The sequence below is a fragment of the Caretta caretta genome, chromosome 1 (genome assembly GCF_965140235.1).
Source record: "Caretta caretta isolate rCarCar2 chromosome 1, rCarCar1.hap1, whole genome shotgun sequence".
Lineage (NCBI taxonomy): Eukaryota > Metazoa > Chordata > Testudines > Cheloniidae > Caretta > Caretta caretta.
In genome coordinates this window covers 195008336-195030735 of record NC_134206.1, presented here as the reverse complement: position 1 = coordinate 195030735, position 22400 = coordinate 195008336, and the positions used below count along the sequence as shown (strand labels likewise).

Below are 22400 nucleotides of genomic sequence, written 5' to 3'. Positions count from 1 at the left end.
AGCACTCCGCCGAGTTAATGCACTTAATGCACTTAGAGCATTTTCTGTGGGGACACACACACTCGAATATATAAAACAGATTTCTAAAAAAACGACTTCTATAAATTCGACCTTATTCCGTAGTGTAGACATACCCTTAGATCCATTCACTCAGGTGACCCCTTTGGGCAGTTGGAATATTCTTCCTTGTGCAGAGGACCAGTGCTGCTGCTGTTACAGTCCATATAGCTATAGCCATTATCATGTGCGTGCTGAATATTCAAGTACTGCATCAGTATCTAAAATATGACATGTTCCTTTTGTTGTCCTATGTATTCTTTTTGGCATTCATTTCTGGTTTGGGTCTGCAATAATGTATTGATATTGTTCATTAACTTCGTCTAGTTCTTCTCATTAAACCCATGGAGGAAACACACAAGTGATACAGATGGCTGACTTAAAAAAAGCAGCCAACAAATCGCTTCCCTTAGAGAGCTGTGACTTGGCTATTTTACTTTCTTGTGAAGGCTTTATGTTGTTGCTCAGAGCTATAATGTGTTCTGGGTTTCATGAGAATCCCAAGGTCTGTTGTATCTAACATGATAGGCATGCTACTGTAATTGATTCCATCTTAGGAGTGCACGCGCTTTAAGAGCAGCACACTTGCAGGCCCTTTCAGTTTCACCTTATTTGAAGGTTTTCTTCACCAAAATATCTTCCTTTCTCCTCTGACAGTAAAGCCCTTTTGATATGTACAAGAGGCCCTTCTGAACTGGCTGCCTAAAATAAAGTGTTAGATTCTGGATGAATGAGCTCTTTACAGATCAGGAATTGATGCTTTTTGGTTCAAGCGTTTGTCCCGATGGAGGTTTATGTTCACCAGGCAGTGAACTGGGGCTTGGCTATTCAACTCTACTGTTCACGGCCAGATGGTGTAAAAGCAGCCTTTGGAATGGAGACTTTTTGTTTGTTTGTTTTTTTAATGGACTCATTCATGTAGGACAAGCTGTTGATATTTTGGATTTTGAAAGTGTAATGGATGAAAGATGAAGATGGATGATCCAGTATTTTCAATCCAAATAATAGTTCTTACATGTGCTATTGCGTCATTTCTGTTCACTTGTAGGGAAAATAATTTCTAGGGCATTTAGTAACGTAAACTAGGGTAATAAAAAGTCATCTGCGTCTTTCTTTCCTGCTGCTACTATTGCAACAGTTAAATAGACCAATCTGTCCTATTTGCTTTTTAAACTTGAAAAGTCTTAGGTTCAGTTTTGTAGTGATTTCTTGTGCATTGTGACATAAACTAGCAGTTTTCCTTCTGAATGTGGCTGGGGAGGCAGGAAGGATGGAAAGGAGCTATCGTTGACGCAGTTTGTTCCAGATTCTCTTCCCACACCCTAGTCTAGTGTAATTCCAGAGATTTCAGTGCAGTTACTCCTGACTTACTCCAGCATAACAGAATTGAAGTTACAGTACAACAATTATGGGGTCATTCGGCTAAGACATGTGTACATCTAGATGCTACGGTTATTTAATTTCATTAATTAATTTATTTTAAAATTTCATTGTTCCAAGTCTAAAACCTTCCCATTGTTGTAGGTTTTAAACTCTTCTGTTGTGTGTTTTATTGCCCTCGGTGTAAGCTTTTTCCTGTTGTGGTTGATGGGAATTGCAGATGAGGATAGAGGGCAGTATACTGCATGGCTCAAAGTGAGGTGAATGCTGTAAATTGGGAATCTGACACATTTTAGCTGATCAGGCAGTCAGACTGGAATGTACAGCTTCATTTCACTTGCATCCATGTAAAAGGGATTGCCATTCACATGTTTTGTTTTGTTTTGTTTTTCTGCAAGAGTCCCTATTATAAATCCTGCAACCAACTGAATGAAGTGTTGGAATTTACATATCTTATCAACTGTTGAACATCTCACATTTCATGAAGTAGGGAGACAAGGTGGCTGAGGTAATCACATTTGGGGACAATATATACCTTCAAGTCAGCGGCACTGCTATGGGTACCCGCATGGCCCCACAGTATGCCAACATTTTTTATGGCTAACTTAGAACAACGCTTCCTTAGCTCTTGTCCCCTAATACCCCCTACTCGTGCTACGTTGATGACGACCTCTTCATCATCTGGACCCATGGAAAAAAAGCCGTTGAGGAATTCCACTATGATTACAACAATTTCCATCCCACCATCAACCTCAGCCTAGACCAATCCACACAAGCGGTTCATTTCCTGGACACTACTGTGCTAATAAGCGATGGTCCCATAAACGCCACCCTATATCGGAAACCTACTGACCGCTATACTTACCTACATGCCTCCAGCTTCCATCCAGGACATACCACATAGAATCATAGAATATCAGGGTTGGAAGGGACCTTAGGAGGTCATCGAGTCCAACCCCCTGCTCAAAGCAGGACCAATCTCCAACTAAATCATCCCAGCCAGGGCTTTGTCAAGCCTGATCTTAAAAACTTCTCAGGAAGGAGATTCCACCACCTCCCCAGGTAACACATTCCAGTGTTTCACCACCCTCTCAGTGAAAAAGTTTTTCCTAATATCCAACCTAAACCTCCCGCACTGCAACTTGAGACCATTACTCCTCGTTCTGTCATCTGCTACCACTGAGAACAGTCTAGATCCATCCTCTTTGGAACCCCCTCTCAGGTAGTTGAAAGCAGCTATCAAATCCCCCCTCATTCTTCTTCCGCAGACTAAACAATCGTAGTTCCCTCAGCCTCTTCTCATAAGTCATGTGTTCCAGTCCCCTAATCATTTTTGTTGCCCTCCGCTGGACATTTTCCAATTTTTAAAAAATCCTTCTCGTAGTGTGGGGCCCAAAACTGGACACAATACTCTAGATGAGGCCTCACCAATGTCGAATAGAGGGGAACGATCACGTCCCTCGATCTGCTGGCAATGCTCCTACTTATACATCCCAAAATGCCATTGGCCTTCTTGGCAACAAGGGCACACTGTTGACTCATATCCAGCTTCTCTTCCACTATAACCCCTAGGTCCTTTTCTGCAGAACTGCTGCTGAGGCATTTGGTCCCTAGTCTGTCGCGGTGCCTGGGATTCTTCCGTCCTAAGTGCAGGACTCTGCCCTTGTCCTTGTTGAACCTCATCAGATTTCTTTTGGCCCAATCCTCTAATTTGTCTAGGTCTCTCTGTATCCTATCCCTACCCTCCAGCATATCTACCTCTCCTCCCAGTTTAGTGTCATCTGCAAACTTGCTGAAGGTGCAATCCACACCATCCTCCAGATCATTTATGAAGATATTGAATGAAACCGGCCCCAGGACTGACCCTTGGGGCACTCCACTTGATACTGGCTGCCAACTGATCCATTGTCTACAGCCAAGCTCTAAGGTACAATCGCATTGCTCCAATCCCTTGAGACAGAGACAAACACATCCAAGATCTCTATCAAGTATTCTTAATACCCACCTGCTGAAGTGAAAAAACAGATTGACAGAGCCAGAAGAGTACCCAGAAGTCACCTACTACAGGACAGGCCCAACAAAGAAAATAACAGGAAGCCACTAGCTGTCACCTTCAGCCCCCAACTAAAACCTCTCCAGCGCATCATCAAAGATTTACAGCCTATCCTGAAAAATGATCCCTCACTCTCACAGATCTTGGGATACAGACCAGTCCTTGCTTACAGAGAGCCCCCAACCTGAACCAAATACTCTCCAGTAACCACACACCACACAACAAAAATACTAACCCAGGAACCTATCCTTGCAACAAAGCCCGATGCCAACTCTGTCCACATATTTATTCAAATTACATAATCATAGGACCTAATCACATTAGCCACGCCATCAGGGGCTTGTTCAACTGCACATCTACCAATGTGAAATATGCCATCATGTGCCAGCAATGCCCCTCTGCCATGTACATTGATCAAACTGGACAGTGTCTACGTAAAAGAATAAATGGACACACATCTGGCATCAGGAATCATAACATTTAAAAATCGGTAGGAGAACACTTCAGACTCTCTGGCCACTCAGTAAAAGATTTAAGGGTGGCAATTTTGCAACAGAAAAGCTTCAAAAACAGACTCCAGCGAAAAACTGCTGAGCTTGAATTAATATGCAAACTAGATACCATGAACTTGGGTCTGAATAGAGACTGGGAGTGGCTGGGTCATTACATATATTGAATCTATTTCCCTATGTTAAGTATCCTCACACCTTCTTGTCAACTTTCTAAATGGGCCATCTTGATTATCACTACAAAAGTTTTTTTTTTCTCCTGATGATTATAGCTCATCTTAATTAGTCTCTTACAGTTTGGATGGCAACTTCCACCTTCTCTGTGTGTGTGTGTGTATATATATATATATATATATAAAAATCTTAATATATGTTCCATTGTATGCATCCGACGAAGTGGGCTGTAGCCCACGGAAACTTATGCTCTAATAAATTTGTTAATCTCTAAGGTGCCAAGTACTCCTGTTCTTTTCATGAAGTAGTAAATCTGGTATAGCAGTCACTTATATGCGTGACTGCTGTATCCTTTTTGTTCAACTTCCAGTATCAACAGGTTGAAATGAGTTGATTTGCTGTACTGACAGCATAGTGAAAAAGGCTGAATAAAATTCTCTCTTCCCTTTTGTACCCCTAACATGCAGGGTTCTGTTGCTTGTTTAGTATTTGTTGTTTTCTGTTCACAGTAAACTGACCTGATGACAAGAGAACAAATCTGGATCTTTCTGACACTTCTTCATTTATTGGTCTTATTATAGAAACATCAACCCGACTAATAGTCACTAAGCACAATTTAAAAAAAAGGAAAGTACTGAGAATAATTTGAAAGTGCTGATAGTGTGCTCATTGTTGTACAAAATGCAGGAAAGAACTGACTGTCCCAGAAAGACAATGCAAAAAGTACCATGAGAACCATAAGAAGCTGTTCACTTGGAGCGTGGGGTTCTTTTGGTTGGTTGGTTTCAGTGATGGGGTTGCTAACAGCAGTTTTACTGATTTGGATTGGTGGGTTTAAGCTTCAGAAGATTTTTTTTTTTTTAAATGTAGGTGTCCTTCAGTTGTATACTCAGGGTAATGGAAGTATGTGGATCTCTCTCTAGTGGACTCGGTATGGCAAAGTGGTGTGGTAAGGTTTGCTGTCTAAGGCTGCCATTTGACATTTGGTCCAATGAAATTCTGGTATCACTTGAATCAAAATGTGCTGATGCTCTGTGGGTTCTGAAAATGCTACCAGGACACAAGAATGTTGCTCAAACAAAGTTTGTGGGAGGAGGAGTTGTTCTCCTCCCCCAAAATCAGCTTGGTCCCATTGCCATCCCCACACTACCACAAGTCATGCCATGCCTTTTGCAAAAGTTGAGTTTTAGCATTTAAAACATGTATTGAAGCAAAGCTGTGCTCTCACATCACATTAAAGACTTCAATAAAATCCACAATTTGATTTTAATGGAGTTGGGGAAACCTTGACAGTTAGGCAGAAGTTGCTTCAATGGATGGAAATAGTGGATTCTGCATTACCACTTGAATGTAAACTTGAAATTCCTCCTAGTGCCTTTTTGCAAATGTCTCAGTAGGAGTTCCCCATTCTTGTTTATATGATGAATTAGATTTCTTCAAATAGAAACAGGCTGTCTTGAAACAAGAACCTTTAAGTTTTGATTGATCTTGAATCAGAAGAGGGATATAGTTTCATGCCTTGAGCTTGCATCATAAAATATCTGTACATGTATCACTGTCACCTTAAGTGCAGGTGACATTGCACTAACATACTCACCAGGTTTCTGTAACTGGAGTGATTCCCAGAATAAGTTTTTTAGAAGCCAAATTTGCCCTTCCTTTGCAAATCTTGGCATCATTTTAAGACTAGTCTATTTTATTGTTTCTTCTGAAATGTAGATGTTCCTTGATGTATATCCTGAAGATCGCTTTGCATGTGGTTGGGGTATTCCTTGTTTTAGGAACGGGGATTACCTCTAGTTTTAGTTTTCTTCATCCTCAAAACATACTTTGAGATAAACTCCTTCCCCTTACTTCTTAGGTCTGGACTTGCCTTAACGTAGTGTCTGTTGACAATGCTTTGTGTATCAGGGTTTACCTATGTTTGAAATGCAATTGTTGCATTGCTGTAGTGCTTCAGTGTGGCTACTACAGTACCTACGTTGACCGGAGGGGTTCTTCTGTCAGCATAGGTAATCCATGTCCCCAAGAGGCAGGAGCTAGGTCAATGGAAGAACTTTTCTGATGACCTAGCACTGTCTGCATGATGGGGTTGTGTTGGCTTAACTACATTGCTCAGTGATGAAGGTTTTTTTACACCCCTGAGAGATGTAGCTATGCTGATAGAAAAGGAGTACTTGTGGCACCTTAGAGACTAACCAATTTATTTGAGCATAAGCTTTCGTGAGCTACAGCTCACTTCATCGGATGCTGATGTAAATTCCAAGGATAGATCAGCCCCCATTTGACCACAGAGGATTGCTCTGCAAGTCCTCTCTACCCAGGGCTGAGCAAACTCCTGCAGGCTCTTGCTGGCCTGGGGAGCAGCAGACAAGTTGGAGGAGAGCACTTGGATCTTTGTATGACAATGCTATGCTATTCAGTTGGCTCTGCAGTTAGCATATTATTCTAGCTTGATACTGCAGTAGTCAGAGGTTTGTTGAGATTCTTGGAGGTCATTCATAAACCTCAGCAATGATCTTACTGTGCCCAGTACAATGGTTCCTGGTAGCCTTCTGAACTCTGAAATTATTGAGGCCATAGGTGCTAGTTCTGCAGCAGAATGATCTGTTCAAAGGGGTGCAAGTATAACCCACTGTTCAGTGTGTGTTACATGTCTCCCTCTGGGCCCGGTCCACAGAGGATGTGAAACTGTTGCAGCTCCAGCTACTGAGCCTGGTTCTTTAGCTCAAGCTGTAGAGACTTACGCTTTCAGCTGTGGAGTTTCCAGGTTAAATCCCTGGCAGTGGCCGAGAAGGCAGCCATTTGTATAAGCTGACTATGCCTGGCGAGCCAGTTGCCATAGAAGCAGCAGTCTAATGTTGTGGATTCACCTAGGAGATGGACATCTGATGTAGTTGGGCTGTGTGCATCCTGAGCTGCACTACTCCAGACTTTGTGTATGGGAGTGAAGTAATGTATTTGGAGCCTAGTCAGTATGTCTCAAGTTTGGCCAGAAATGGGTTTTCAGTTTCTCAGAGAAAAGTTAAGAACTTCATGAAAAGCCGATGTTTTCTGTGGAAAAATTCTTAAGTCAAAAACCCAATCTGCCATCAAAATAGTATCAGTGGAAACTTTTTGACCACCCCTAGGCTCTGCCATTGAATGATCACATAGCACTGGGCAAGAACATAGCATACGGTACAATTCAGCAAATTCTTATTCTGCAAATATGGGTTAACGGTTAATTATGTGCAAGTCTAGAAACATTCATACAGTAATTATAGTTAATTACCAAACTTCACAGGTAAATTGACATCTGCGAGGTCCCCAGAATACTTTGCAATTATGAGATGTGCTGCTAGGAAAAGGATCTGAATACTAACCCATCTTTTTCACATACAGCAGTACAAATTTAGTTCTTTAAAACCAATAAAGCTACCAGACTAATGCTAACTAGTACACAGTATCTGAACCGCATTATCAAATGCTAAGAGAACCTTCAAATCCAAGGCCAAATTCTGCCCTTTGGGTGCAAACGTTGTCATTCTCCATCAACCTCAATGAACTTTCATGTGTGTATCTGGGAGCAGAATTTGCCTGATGGCCATCATAACTAAAGCTGGTGTGGGGAACAGTTGGCCCATTTCTCTGTGCTTGATCCAGATGCAGGAGGATAGGGCACAGGTAGCTTTAAGCCACTGTATGTGCCTCTTTTATTTTTGGGTTGTCTAGCAGCCTGCCTGGCCCAATTTAGAGGAGTCCCAAGGGTTCTCTGGCTCCAGTGGACCTCTATTGGTCATCCACCACCCCCAAATAGCTGCTGTGTTCCTCCTTCCCTTTCCATGCCTCTACAATAGTTTACGGGTGGGCATGGAGCTTTTGCAGCAGCTCTGTGCTACCTGGGCCAGCCCTACAATCTTGATCCTGCACGTACTTATACTTGTACATAACTTTAAATAGATCAATAGCTCCACTGAAGTCAAAGGGACTACTCCTAAACTTTAAAGTTGAGAACATATATAAGTATTTGCAGGATCAGGGCCATGGCTTGTGAAGCACCATGCAAATATTCTGGCACTATATAATTTAAAAAATAATAAAATTATATTAACAGCTCGCAATCATGATAAATACGCTGTTCAATAAAGATCTTTGAATGGTTCATTATGAAGTTCTATTTAATTAGGTCATTAAATATTTACAAATTATATTGCTTCAACAAAATTTAAGGGGCAGGATCCAACCGCTGAGTCATTCTCCCCAGTCAGTCATTAATCCTCAGGAAATGGTCTACAGCAGTGGTTTTCAACCTGTGGTCTACAGACACCTGGGAATCCGCAGACTATGTCTAAGGGGTCTGTGAAAGGTTGTTGTTACCCTAGAACAGTGTTTTTCAGTCTGTGGTCCATGGACTCCTTGGGGTCCACAGACTATGTCGAAGATTTCTAAAGGGGTCTGCACCGCCATCTGAAAATTTTTTAGAGGTCCACAAATGAAAAACGGTTGTAAACCACTGCTCTACACTGGGGATGTTCATGGTATTTTAAGATGGGCAAGGGAAAGAGGCATGTGATTTATGGGTGCTGGAGGTTGAGTTTGTCTGTACATCGTATTTATAGAGAATTACTGTCTTGTACACTGTCCACTCATATTGTCTGAATTCTCTCTCAACATTCCATTTACTTAATAATAGGATTTAAAAACACAGCTCTCATGGATATTTGTAACTCCCTTTTTGAGACTTATTATTTTGATTCATTTAAATTTATAATCACAAGAAAATAAAGCCTTGATCCCAGTTGCTCTGGGTGATTTCACAAATAATTAAAGACTCAAAACATCAAAATATAAAAAGCAATAAACAAACAGAAATATATTATCAATTTATTTTTTAAATTATTAGATTTGCAATTGAACATAAGCTGTTAGAACGAATTTTGAATTACTGTATCATCTAGAAACTTCCACAAACATCGTAAACCTAAGGTCATTTTCTACCCTGTCATACACAAAACTCAAAGTGACTTTGATGGGAATACATGTCTGTATCTAAGGTCAGAAGAAAAATAATACATAGGCTTTTCCACAGCACATCTCAAAGCACTTTTCCAAGGAGGTCAGTAACATTATCCCCATTTTACAGATGGGAAAACTGAGGCACAGGGAGGGAAGGGACTTGGGACAATGGCAGAGCTAGGAATAGAACCAAGGTCTCCTGGGTCCCAGTCCATTGCTCTAACCACAATTATTACTGGAAGAATAGTTGTTAACTCTGTAGCAACTAAACGTGTACAGTAGAACCTTAGCGTTAGGTACACTTTGGGAATGGGGGCTATTCGTAACTCAGAACAAAACATTAAAATGCTGCTTTTAACCATCTTAATTTAAATAAAACAAGCACAGAAACAGTTTCCTTATCTTGGCAAATCTTTTTTTAAACTTACTTATTTTTTATAGTAGTTTACATTTAACACAGTACTGTATTTGCTTTTTTTGTTTGTTTTTTGTCTCTGCTGCTGCCTGATTGCGTCTTTCCGGTTCCAAGGAGGTGTGTGGTTGACCAGTCAGTTCTAACTCTGGTGTTCATTAGAGGAATATACAGTTATGAAGACCCAGGTCATACTCTCTTGCAGAAAAACATCATGGAATTGGCCCACTGAGGGGGAGGAAGAATTCATAAGGATTCCTTTGTAGAAGTCTCCCTTGCACATGAATGCAAAAATCTCATGAAAGAGGCAGGGTTGCCTCCCTCACCACGAGTAGTAGGCCATTGAGTTAGCCCCAAATATGTCTGAGCCCAAGGGAACTACAGGAGGCCCCACTCCACTGGACTCACATGACTGGGAGCTCCAGCCCAGCCACCCGGGCCCCCAAATTCATGTGAGGGCTATGCAGAAAAATCATATAGGCTCAGGGGCTTTATTCTCTCTCTTGCCTCATTTTCCGTGGAGCTGAAAAGGGGATGGTTGCACAGTCCTCCTCTTCTTGTGTCTCTTCATGGCATGGCCCCAAAAGTAATAGAGGCTAGTAAAAATAAAATGAAATCACAATGCATGGCAGAGCACTGGATCTCTCTTGTTAATACCTGTAGCTAATGTGTATTTTCTGCATCTGAAATGTGTCACTGTGTGATCCTAACATTATTCAGGAGCTATGATGACACAAATAATATACCCCTGGTACAAGCAAAAAACTCCTTGGAGTTCAGTAGAAGTTTTTAGCTGAGTAAGTAGCAGGGGCCAGAACTCATACATATTTTGTTTTTAAATATTACTTTGTTGACCAATGGCAGTCCTTCATATATCTTAATCCCAGATCAAGCCCTCTTGAGGGGAAAGCCCGCAGGAACAGACTTTGAGGAAGAAACCTCTACAAGTATTTCCTGTCTTGTTAGGAATCTGGTTTAGATCAGAAATGTGGTTCTTGACTTACTCTCGGGTAAAACTATTGATGTTGGTGGAGATACTCACTATTTACAGCAGTCTTAGTGGGACGAGAGTCAGCCTGCTACAATACTACCAATCGGCTTCACCACGTTTCATGTGTCACTTTAGTCTATCTGCTTTCAACCTGCACTGTTTAATAAGAAGCCAAAACAAGGGTAATGCATAAACACTTTTAAATAGATACAATTATCCACACTGCTGTTCATCTCAAGTTAAAAAAAAAAAAGGTCTAAACTAGTTTGAGATATTCACATTCATGCGATTTCTGTTTGCCATGTGTGTGCTACACTTTTCAATACACTCGACATCTCCCTCACAATTTACCTTGATTTTTATTTTTTTTTCTCACTGCACTGTCACAAGGCCAAAAAACCTGGTTCTAACTGCTAAAGTGTTTTATTCTGCTTTAAAGGGTAAATACCTTGTAATTATGGGGTAATTATTTTTGTTGGCCAGTGTGTTTTTTAGAAAAATCTCCAAACAAAATCACTGTTAACCTCTAGGGCAAAATTGCTAAGATTTCAGTTACCTTTCAAATGTATCCCTGGCAAATAAAGGATAACCTGTCACAAAGGTGTTGACTAATATTGGAACAGCCTGAAGATGTAGAAAGGCAAAAGGGTTTATTCTACTTATATTAATGTCAGATAGCTGGCTTCGGTCTCCAGAGTAGCCGTTTCATAATCAGATCAGTGACTGCTGCTCAATCACAAAGCATGGAAATAGCAGCAGCTATTCTAGTCCATTTCTGAAACTGCCTGTTTCAATGTAGGAAAGTGTATTTTAACATCAACTAATAATTTGCTGCTTCAAAACCTATTTTCATCAGTTTGAAATGCATACAGACTTTTTGTCTCTAGAGGGGGAAAGAAATTTAACAATTTTTTGTCATTTCATCTTTTATCCATCCTACCATTTTCATCCCTTCTGGAAAAGCCTCATAGAACTCAATAAGGATGAAATCAATAGCGTTAATACAAAATTATAGTTTCTCTAGGTTTCTTGAACCATGCTATAGTATTCTAAAAAATTAGAATTTAATAGAGAATTTTATACGATGGAGCCAAAACGTAGTTTATTTCTTATTTTCTACTAAATTTGAGAGGGCTCTTTCATTTCTGACCTGATATTTTATGTATTGCAGTAATTCACAGATGCTCAAATCAGGAAACCAGGTCCCGCTGTGCTGAGCACTGCACAGACATACCTAAAAAGACAGCTCGTACCCCAAAGATCTTTCAGGCTAAAATCTAAAGTATTTTAACTTATTAAACAAATGGTAATTGTGGAAAAGACAAAGTCAATAGAAGTTTTGCCTCCCTGCCAGTCCGCCCCACTACTCTGACTGCACTTTTCTCTAAAATTAAAGTGTCTTCCTGATAACTGGTTTGTAGGTCAGTTTGAGGAGTCTGCAGATAAAGCAGATGAAATGTTTGAGAGCTCTGCTTCCTTAAAGTTCAGTTTTATTCTATAAAGAGATTCTGGTAAAATGGCATTGTGGGGTTCCAGATTAGTCTTTCAGTGACTCGGTATCAAATATGCCAAATCAACAAGTCACAGACTGATTTTATGTTCATTATTTGCCATTCTTTGAAACTCAACCTGCATCTGGAAGCTAAATTGGATACACTCTGGCTTATGCATTATTGCCAGCAATAGAAATGTGCTTCTACCGTGTTCTGTGTTTGGTTGCACCTGTGCCAACCCACATTTCAATGCAGAGGAGAGGGGAATGGGTCATATTTGTAACTATGGACAGAAAGTGGCCCTGCAAAATGTGGTTAGTGAATCTGTTGGTGATGTATCAGTCAGAATAGACGTGTGCTCTTTCTCTTGCAGCTGGCTCAGCAATGGTAACAGGAGCAAAAACTAATAAAATTCACCTTTTGTCATGAAAGTAGGCAGATATGTCTTTCAATACGCATAGAGAACAGATCTCCTGAAGAAGATACCATTTTTACAGTCACTTTTCAAATGAGAGCCATGCTTTAACAGTAGATTAATATTTAGAGATAAGCAAACTACTCTGATAGCAAATCTGTGCATTTCAACCTTTTTTCCCCTGAAGAGCTTGAATTATGTACAGTAAATAGTAAGTTAACAAAACTAAGAGTCAGCAACTAAAGTTCAGTGCTTCCATTTGGGACAACCCAGTTAAAACATTAGCACTTAAAATTATTCCAAATGAGACTTTGCATTAATACTGTTCAAATTAATGAAGGTGTATGTGTGCTGGCTTTCAGAAGTTCTTGGGTACTGCGGTTTGCTATGGAGCTAATAAGTCAGCAGTGGATTGACTTACCGCATGTAGGTTGTGTTTGGGTATAGGAGGGCTAGACCATTTCGTTTTTTTAAAAGAATACATAACTTTAGATTTTGCACCACACAGGATGGTCTCAGGAATAGCCTGTGTGAGCAGAATTATGTGGGTGTGCAGGCCCATCGAGAGAAATGAAGGGCCCCAGGTCATTATGTTCGCCTGCCTCCCCCCCATTTCTTTATTTACAAAGACATTAAATGTTTTGGGGGCCAGCCTGAGCTCAGGGCCCCAGTACAATTGTTTTCCCTTTCCCCCCGCACATGTCAGTCCTGGGTGTGCTTCTTTTACAGAATCATGTTGTCCTGGACAGTGACATCTGTCATGTATCCCTGTAATTCAGGGCCTGATGGCCAACTGCAGGTAATCCATGGGATGGGTCTACAGGAGAGGAAAACTAAGCATCTTGCAGTCTTTCCCCCCCAGTTCCATCAGGGTTTTGCCTCCTGCAGCACAGGCCATAGATGTTACCTGATGCTCAAGAGATCATCCAGGGGGAGACCCTGTGCGTCCATGCTATCTTTGTGTCCCACTGATCTCCCCACTCCCTCAACTTCTTGACAGGATGGCGCCAATGAATCTATGCTGCGTCAGCGGCTGCCCCTAGTCCCTTCTCTAAAGGGTGGGGGTGTTCCCTTCCTCTGGAGGTGGGACACAATGTTAAATGCAGCTTTTAGGCTTTTTATTACAACTTCCTCTCTGGACTTCGTGGGGGCTGCTGGTGGGACAGTGTGCAAGCCCCACTCTTTGCTCAGCCCAGCAGTATTGGCAATCCCAACCATTCAAATATCATGCCAGCCCTCAAAAAATCATGAGATTGACTTAAAAACAGACGATTTAAAAGAAATTGGGAGGGGAGGTCCTGTTATTTGCATTTTGGTTTTTGAGCTTTTTAGGGTGCACTTGGATCGTGTTTTCAAGCATTTCTCTGTAACTGTGATGTCTGGAATCTTGCTTTCATTTTTAAATGAAAGTAGAGAAAATCCTGTAATCACTTGACTCCAGAAACTGGGGCTTTAAGAAAAATACCAAATATCACACAACTCATAATTATACTGGTCCACACTTGCCCAATTAGTCTCTCCCCAGCGCCCTTTAAGCCTCAGAGAATGCACTGCATGGGGCACACCGAGACAATACTGCTATGGAGGCAGATGAGTCAACAGTTTCTGAAAATCAGGCCCCTTTAAGCTCTCTCCAGTTGGGAACCATAAAACTTAGGCACGCAATATTGCTAGTTACTTTTGAAAATGTTAGCCTTGATCTCCAAGCTAGAGAGCCTGTGTTTTTTTTTCTCCTTTGCATATAGATAATATATTAATGTCCCCTTTTCCCTTTCTGGTTTAGCCTGGAAACCTATCTTAAAATTAAATACACCATTTTGAAAGTCTCTTTCTCAGATATCTTCTTTCAGGCTGATGGGTTTACCTGCCTCCTTTTGAAATGTAGAAAGGCAGAGCGCAAGACAGACTTGAGGATTTTTGCGTCACTTTGCCAAACCCAGCTGGGACTGCTAACCAAACAATTATAGTGCCAAGTTACAGTTATAGTGCCAAATTAGCTCTAGCCCTTCCTATAGGATATGATTTATTTTTTATTTGTTAGGGAAAAAAACTTCCCCTGATATGAAGTCAAGTCTATGAGATGTTTTTATCAGGAGGCAGACAACAGGTTATATCTGTGTACCCTTTGACTCTGTCTTTGCTGAGGTACTGGCTGTTGCTGCACTCCGGACCTACTCCAGGGCATGTGTCTGTAGGGACCGAAAGGAATTCCAATAGGAAATTCAGTGCTCGTGTTTAGCACTTCTAGAGGCAGCAGTAACTCCCCTCTTACCTTCTCCCACTACTGGAGAAGGTGGTGATATATACCATAGCTACTGGTGACCAGTGAGTGGCAGTATGAGTCCTAAAAGGGCCCTAGAAAGTAGAGCTGAGAGGAAGGCCATCCACTGGGATGACCTGGGATCTGTGGGGTTATGCTCTGTTTTCCCTGTGAATGATTAGGAACTGGGGACTAGTTCCTCTCTCTAGGGATGTAAATACTCTTAAAATTAACCGTTTAAACGATTAAAAATATGTCGTTTAAACAGGTAACCGATTAAGTGGTAGATCCAGCTGGTTGGTGTGGCTGGGGCTGATCCGCCAGTGCGGCTGGGGCCCGTCCGGCTGGGTGGTGCTGCTTTGGCCACTCCGGATGGGCGGCGTGTCTGGGCCCACTCTAGCTGGCACAGGGCCACTCTGGCTGGTGCCGGGCCACTGGGGGCGGCTGGCGAGGGGTCATTGGGGCCAATCAGCTGGCTGGCCTCTGGTTAACAGTTAAGGTGGGTTAACCGGTAAGACTATTGCTTACCAGTTAACCTTTTACATCCCTACCTCTCTCTACTCTAAGAAGCTGTAAAACCTCATTTTGTAGTGGAGTGAATCCAACTCCACATACACACCCCTCCATCTCTCTCAGCCTCCAGCTCCTGCCAGCAGGGAGCATCAGGATACAAGTACAGTATTTAATGATCAAAACCAAAGTTGCTTTTATGTCAACAAAGTGCAGTTGGTTTGCAAAATTTGGACACCAGAGGGCAGGCTGGTACTTTGCTGCATAATTTAGGAATCACAAACTAAAACTACAGAATTACTAAGATCTAAAACACATTGATGCATGACTAGAATGCATGTGGCTGCTGGCTTGTTTTAATAAAACAAATTAGAAAAAAAAATTTTCACTTTAGTTAAAGATTGTTAACTGAAAATCATAATTTTTTTCAAAACAGGGTTCCTTTCAGTTCAGAAGGATTAAGTGGTGAAGCAGCGGTGTCTTAGAAGCCATATTGCTTATTAATACTGTAATGCACTGGGACTTGATTGGTTTGACCTTTTTAAGGAAGAAAGCTGGGCATTATGGAACAAGTTTTGTTAACTTTTATTTTATGTAATGTTTGTGTGTAACAGAAGTGTGTTTGCCCGTACCAAGCCTAAAGGTTAATTGGTTACTCAGCATTCGGTGAACTAACTAGAGAATTCTCATGTATTCTGCAGTTCAGCAGAAAAAAGTAGAGTCACTGAAGCTTTGGGCCTAAATCACAGTTGCCCTTTGCACTGATGCAAACATTTACACAAGGAGAAGTAGTAATACTTAGCTCTTACGTAGTGATTTTCGTCAGTGGATATCAACGTCCTTGACAAAGAATACAATACCATTATCTCCATTTTTTTGCATCGAGAAACTGAGGCACGGAGTGGTGAACGGACTTGCTCACTGTCATGCCACAGGCCAGAGCTAGGATTAGAAGCTAGATCTTCTGAGTCCCAGTTTAGCACTATCCACTAGGCCAGTGTTTCTTAACCTTTCTGATACCAAAGACTGGCTTGCTGCCTTCCTAAACTGTATCAGGGAGATCTTGGGGACTGGCACCAATGCACAGACCAGTCGTTGAGAAACACTGTGCTAGGCAAAAATTCTATCATTCTGATTTAGCAGCGTCTTGCACTGGTGTAAAGAACTGCATGAGGCATTCAAGAATGAGGTCAATGGTATGAGGCAATACTGAATCAGACCCTTTTTCAAGATAGTTGAGGAGAATAATCCACAAATTAATATTTCAGTCCTTTTTTTTTTTTCTAAGAACACACAGTGGCAGATGAATTTTACCTCTAGACCACATTTAGAATTTTCAGCCCCATATATTTGTCTTGGTTGTCTTTTATTCCCCCTGAGAACAGACTTCATAATAAAATATGATAATGGGAGTTGATCTGCTCAGTACTATCCCAGGATCATAAAATGAAGTCTGATTTATTTCTTGTTACCTCAGAATATTAAAAGAAATGAGAACAGGGTACAGGGTTGGGGGGACCTTTGCAAAATTTCTGTTACAAAAGAAGAAATGATTTGCCGATGAAGACACTGAATATGCTAATTTCTGGATAACTGTGCTAGAGGGAAATTATTAACCAATTTACAACACATTCACTTTTATACAAGAACCTACAAAACGTGCTTTCAAGGGAAGCTGTTAACTTAATTGTTGCCAATTCTCACAATTTTATTGCAAGTCTTATAACATTCAATGTCTGTGTCAAAGCCTCAGCTCCTGGAATCATGTTGTTACGTGAGAATCTTATCTTTTATTTAAAAAAAAAAAAAGTTTCAAACCATCAGTATCAGAGAGAAGCTCAGGCTTAAAAAGAGAAGGCAAATAAAAAGAATCCATAATTTATTGTATTTAAATTGATTTTTAAGCGCGTCTCATCTTTGGGGGTCTGTTCCATGATGCTTGAATGCTTGGGATTGGCAATATTGTGATATCTATTCTCTCTGCAATAGATTATATCATCTACTCACTCTTTTAAATAGTGTGCCCAGAGATTTAAAAAATAAAAACAAACTGGATTGTTTTATCAGGGGTTTTTTGGTGGGTCCAAGAGTGACAACACCAACAAGCCATCATTCTTGCCTCTCTCTGTCTTTTCTTTCTGTGTGCACAATTGGCTGGGGCCTCTTCAGTTTCAGCTCTCTAGCTCATACAGCTAAATATCCTCATGCAGGGCCTAGGGCAGGGGTGGACAAACATTTTGGCTTGAGGGCCACATCTGGGTATGGACATTTTATGGTGGGCCATGAATGCTCACAAAATTGGGGTTGGGGTTCAGGAGGGGGTGAGGGCTCTGGCTTGGGGGTGCGGGCTCTTGGGTGGGGCCAGAAATGAGGAGTTTGGGGTGCAGAAGGGGGCTTTGGACTGGGGCAGGGGGTAGGAGTGCGGGATGGGGTGAGGCTCCGGTTGGAGGTGCGGCTGGGGATGGGGGATTTCGGTTGCAGATGAGTGCTCCATGCTGGGACTGAGGGCTTCTGAGGGCAGGTGGGGGATCAGGGCTGGGGTTGGGGCACAGGAAGGGGTCAGCGGTGCAAGCTCCAGGCAGTGCTTACCTCAAACAGCTCCCAGCAGCAGCTGGCATGTCCCAGCTCCGGCTCCTACACGGAGGCGCAGCCAGGCTCTGCATGCTGCCCCGTCCTCAGGTGCTGCACTGATGGTCCCATTGGCCACAGTTCCTGGCCAGTGGGAGCTGCAGGGGTGGCACTTTGGGTGTGGGCAGCACGCAGAGCCCCCTATCTGTCCCTAAACATAGGAGCTGGAGGGGGGACGTGCCATTGCTTCTGGGAACCACGGCATGCACACTTGGACTGGGTGCAGCCCCCGACTCCATCCCTGGTGGGAGTTCGAGGGCCGGATTAAGTCGGCTGATGGACTGGCTATGGCCCGGGCCCATAGTTTGTCCACCCCGGCATAGGGGAACGCATGTGCCATTAGCAAAACAGCGAACGCCGATTATGTGCAAACATACCTCTCAACCTGGCAAAGCTTCAACATGGGTGGGATGCAATGTATAACAAAGCCGATGCAAACAAATTATTCCTGCAGAAAACTTCAAATGCTGTGGGATTCCTTCCTTTGGTATAAAGAGCCCTTTCAACAACCACAGTTTCATTATTCTGTATCTCTGATGTAAATAATTTTTTTGACAATAAAGGCAAGGGGGCAGCAAATCTATATGGAGCATAGGTAACTTTGGGGCTAAAAATGTTCTTAAAATCAATTACAGTTGAAATATATGTACTCAGATGAAAGAGATAAGTGTCTCCTCCCTCCCCCCACCTCTTTCAATTATAGTTATTTTTAGAGGTTACTTATCACAAAAGTAGGTACAACATATTTAGATTGCTGTCAAGGTTCCTCCCCCACTCTGAATGCTAGGGTACAGATGTGGGGACCTGCATGAAAACCTCCTAAGCTTATCTTTACCAGCTTAGGTCAAAAAGTTCCCCAAGGTACAAAATATTCCACCCTTTGTCCTTGGATTGGCCGCTACCACCACCAAACAAATACTGGTTACTGGGGAAGAGCTGTTTGGAAACTTCTTTCCCCCCAAATACTTCCCAAAACCTTGCACCCCACTTCCTGGACAAGGTTTGCTAAAAAGCCTCACCAATTTGCCTAGGTGACTACAGACCCAGACCCTTGGATCTTAAGAACAATGAACAATCCTTCCAACAGTTACACCCCCCCTTTTCTGGGAAATGTTGGATAAAAAGCCTCACCAATTTGCATAGGTGACCACAGACCCAAACCCTCGGATCTGAGAACAATGAAAAAGCATTCAGTTTTCTTACAAGAAGACTTTTAATAGAAATAGGAGTAAATAGAAGTAAAGAAATCCCCTCTATAAAATCAGGATGGTAGATACCTTACAGGGAATTAGATTCAAAACATAGAGAATCCCTCTAGGGAAAAACTTAAGTTACAAAAAAGATACACAGACAGAAATAGTTATTCTATTCAGCACAATTCTTTTCTCAGCCATTTAAAGAAATCCTAATCTAACACGTACCTAGCTAGATTACTTACTAAAAGTTCTAAGACTCCATTCCTGGTCTATCCCCGGCAAAGGCAGCATAAAGACAGACCCTTTGTTTCTCTCCCTCCTCCCAGCTTTTGAAAGTATCTTGTCTCCTCATTGGTCATTTTGGTCAGGTGCCAGCGAGGTTACCTTTAGCTTCTTAACCCTTTACAGGTGAGAGGAGTTTTCCTCTGGCCAGGAGGGATTTTAAAGGGATTTACCCTTCCCTTTATATTTATGACAATTGCAATTGTGATATTTCAGACCAGTGGTGTTGCCTGTTAAAATCCTGGATTATTGTTAGTTGATTAGAGCTGCTTCACCCTTCAGAACATCTTTTTTCAAGGAGGTGACCTCCTCATAGTTAAAGTATCCGGATGACACATTCATTTGAATAAACACTAGAAATCACAATGGCTTTTTCATGCTTAATTGAAATTGTATTTCAGCCTCTTTTTTCTGTCTCTGTCTCCCTTCCTGTCTCCTCTGTGTTCCGTCCTCTACCTCTCCAGGCTGGTTCCCATCTCCTGCTATTCAGGGCTTCTTACTGCTGAGTTGCATTTTCTGTGAGCGATCTCAGGGCTCCATCAATAGTTGGATAAACTCCTCATTTTTACTATGTATGGAAAAAAAAATACTTAAAGCTTTTAATTAATTTTTCTTTTGTGTTTTCTTTCTTTTCTTTCTTTGACTATTCAGTCAGCTATCAGGTAGCATACGTAATGCAGCAAGGAACCATGGCTGTGGCATTGCTTTTGAAAATGTAAAGCAACTTCCTTCCCCTTCCCCTTCAGCATTGGAAGAAATGGAGGCAGGAAAACACTTCAAGACCTCCAAACAGTGTCAAAAGCCATGCCTCTCTCCCCAGTTTTCCTGGTAGCACATACGTGACCAGATCAACTGATTAATTTTAGTTTGCACTGAACATTTAATGCTCCTGGCATATGTTTGTCCATACAAAATGAAACTGAACTGATGATTTCCTTGAATCTTCAGGGTAGTTCGTAGGTGAGACTGTTTTCAGAGCCAGAGGAGGAGGTAGGGGAAGAGTGCTGAATCACAGTAAAGCGTGAGGAAAAATTCAAACTGAATAAAACAATTGTGTTTAATTTTTTCATACTTGAAATTCCCTAGAAACTTTTATCAGGCTTGATATTGGTTAAAATAACGTTCTACATATCTGGGTATTTAGAGTATGTACTGGGTATTTCCTAAAATGCCTGTTTCTGATCTCAAAAAAAAAATTTCAGATAGTGTAGCAGAGTGAATGAATATCCCCCCGTTCGATGCTCTGGAGCTAGAGCTGGGCAAAGCTTGGGAAGGGAATGGGGATGCATGAACATGTTTTAAAGTTACCTTTTGTACTCCCTGTATTCTAGGGGAGCCAGAGCCTCACCAATGCAAGTTAGAGCAGACTCAGGGCTGTGGTAATATGTGTCCTGCTTCCTTTGGGCCCTGGCTATTACCCAAGATGTCCAGGGATGCAACCCCATGCTGTGAGCGCCCCATGCCTCTGATTGCCAGAAGCTAGGAGTGGATGACAGGAGATGGATCAGTCAATGATTGCCTGTTCTGTTCATTCCCTCTGAAGCACCTGGCATTGGCCACTATTGGAAGGCAGGATACTGGGCGATATGGACCATTGGCCTGACCCAGTATGGACTTCTTATGGAAGAAGATGACAGCCATAGTACAGTATACAACAGCCACACAGCTTCTCCACCCCCTCGTTCCACCTCCCATTCCCTCCCCCGACATGCCCCCTACTCTGGGAGCTGGGAGCCAGGTTTCAGCAGAGCCCTTATGCTGGCCAGGGAGACAGGAGCTATTGTCAGTGGGCCCTTTCCACCCCCTTTTAGGTCCCATTACACTGCCACAGCGGTGTGCCAGGGCCTGGGGTTGAGTGAGTGGCTGGAAATAAGGGAAGTATTCACCCTCATTTTTGTAGACTCTGACTCCCGTTTGATTCAGCCATGTTCACAAACCTCTTGTTTACGTCATGCGAACATCCAAGTGCGTGAAGCATCTGTCCATATGGATGTTTTCGGGAAGCGCATTCCAGGCCTGGTGCCAAGAATTGTTTTAATCAAGAAATGAAATTTGTTTTGTGATCTAATTAAATTTGTTTCAGGCAGAAGCTGAATTCAGCTAGAAAGATTACATACATCTTTCATTCTGAGATTAGAAACCGTAACATGGCCCAGAGCTTCCCTTCCACCCCCACCTTCTGTGGTAAACCCTGTGGATGAAGCTAAAGAGATGAAAATCTCGGAGAGGCTCAAGACACTCATTCTTCTCCCTGCCCCGTCTGAGGAGGTAAGATTTGGCCCTCCCCTGTGGAACAGGCTGCAGGACCCTCTCCCAATCCTGGTAGAGTCATGGGTTGTCGTGGTCATCTGCCTGAGGACCCTGTGTCTCTGCACTGGATTTGCCGTCTCCTATCCCCCCTCCAATTTCCTTGTAGCTCACCTTCACTGGTACAAGACTTCCTCCTGGCCTCCACTTCTTTACAAGAGTGGGAGGAGAGCTCTCCACAGAAAACATAACACACAGCTTTGACTTTTGACTAATCTCTAGAGGGTTGAAAAGGGGACAAGGTTGTCCCCCCAGCTTGGCCTTCCGAGGCTGTAACTCCGCTGCTCAACCCTCAGCATAGATTTCAGAGACTGTCTCTGGAGAGGCCTCTACATGGTGGGGAGGGAGGGAGGGAGAGAGGTGTGTGTGCTTGATGTGTTACCATTATCAATAGCCCGGATATTTTCCAGCTCCATGGTGATGTTATGAGTCTGTGTTAATTTAACTGATTGATTAACATTTTTAGTATTCTTTGAAGATGGAAAGCTATGTGAGTGTTTTTAAGAATTCATTGGACTGTGAACGCCCTGGAACAGGGTCTGTACTTGAGAGTTTGGAAAGCCTGGTGAGCACTACCATACATAGAAAATAATACCTTGGATCCAAGCCTTACTACTAGGTATAGCATATATTACAGTGAGAAGTCCCACTAAGCAAATAGGGCCATTATTATTGTTTAGGGTGACACTTAAGCTCTAGGTACAAACCAGGAGGCCTTGCTTGTATGTGTGTTCT

The 22400-nt window shown here is 42.2% G+C and overlaps 1 protein-coding gene across 6 annotated transcripts in view; it reads left to right on the top strand.

The window, feature by feature from the left end:
• BBX (BBX high mobility group box domain containing) overlaps positions 1-22400 on the top strand; it is a 190010-nt gene that overhangs the window by 51564 nt on the left and 116046 nt on the right. The window contains exon 1 of one of the 6 annotated variants that reach the window (XM_048870860.2): positions 21541-21626. The exons of the other annotated variants lie outside the window; for them this stretch is intronic. The gene's annotated coding sequence lies outside the window, so the exon portion shown is untranslated. Of the gene's footprint in view, positions 1-21540; positions 21627-22400 lie in introns of those variants that run through there. 6 annotated transcript variants of the gene reach the window in all.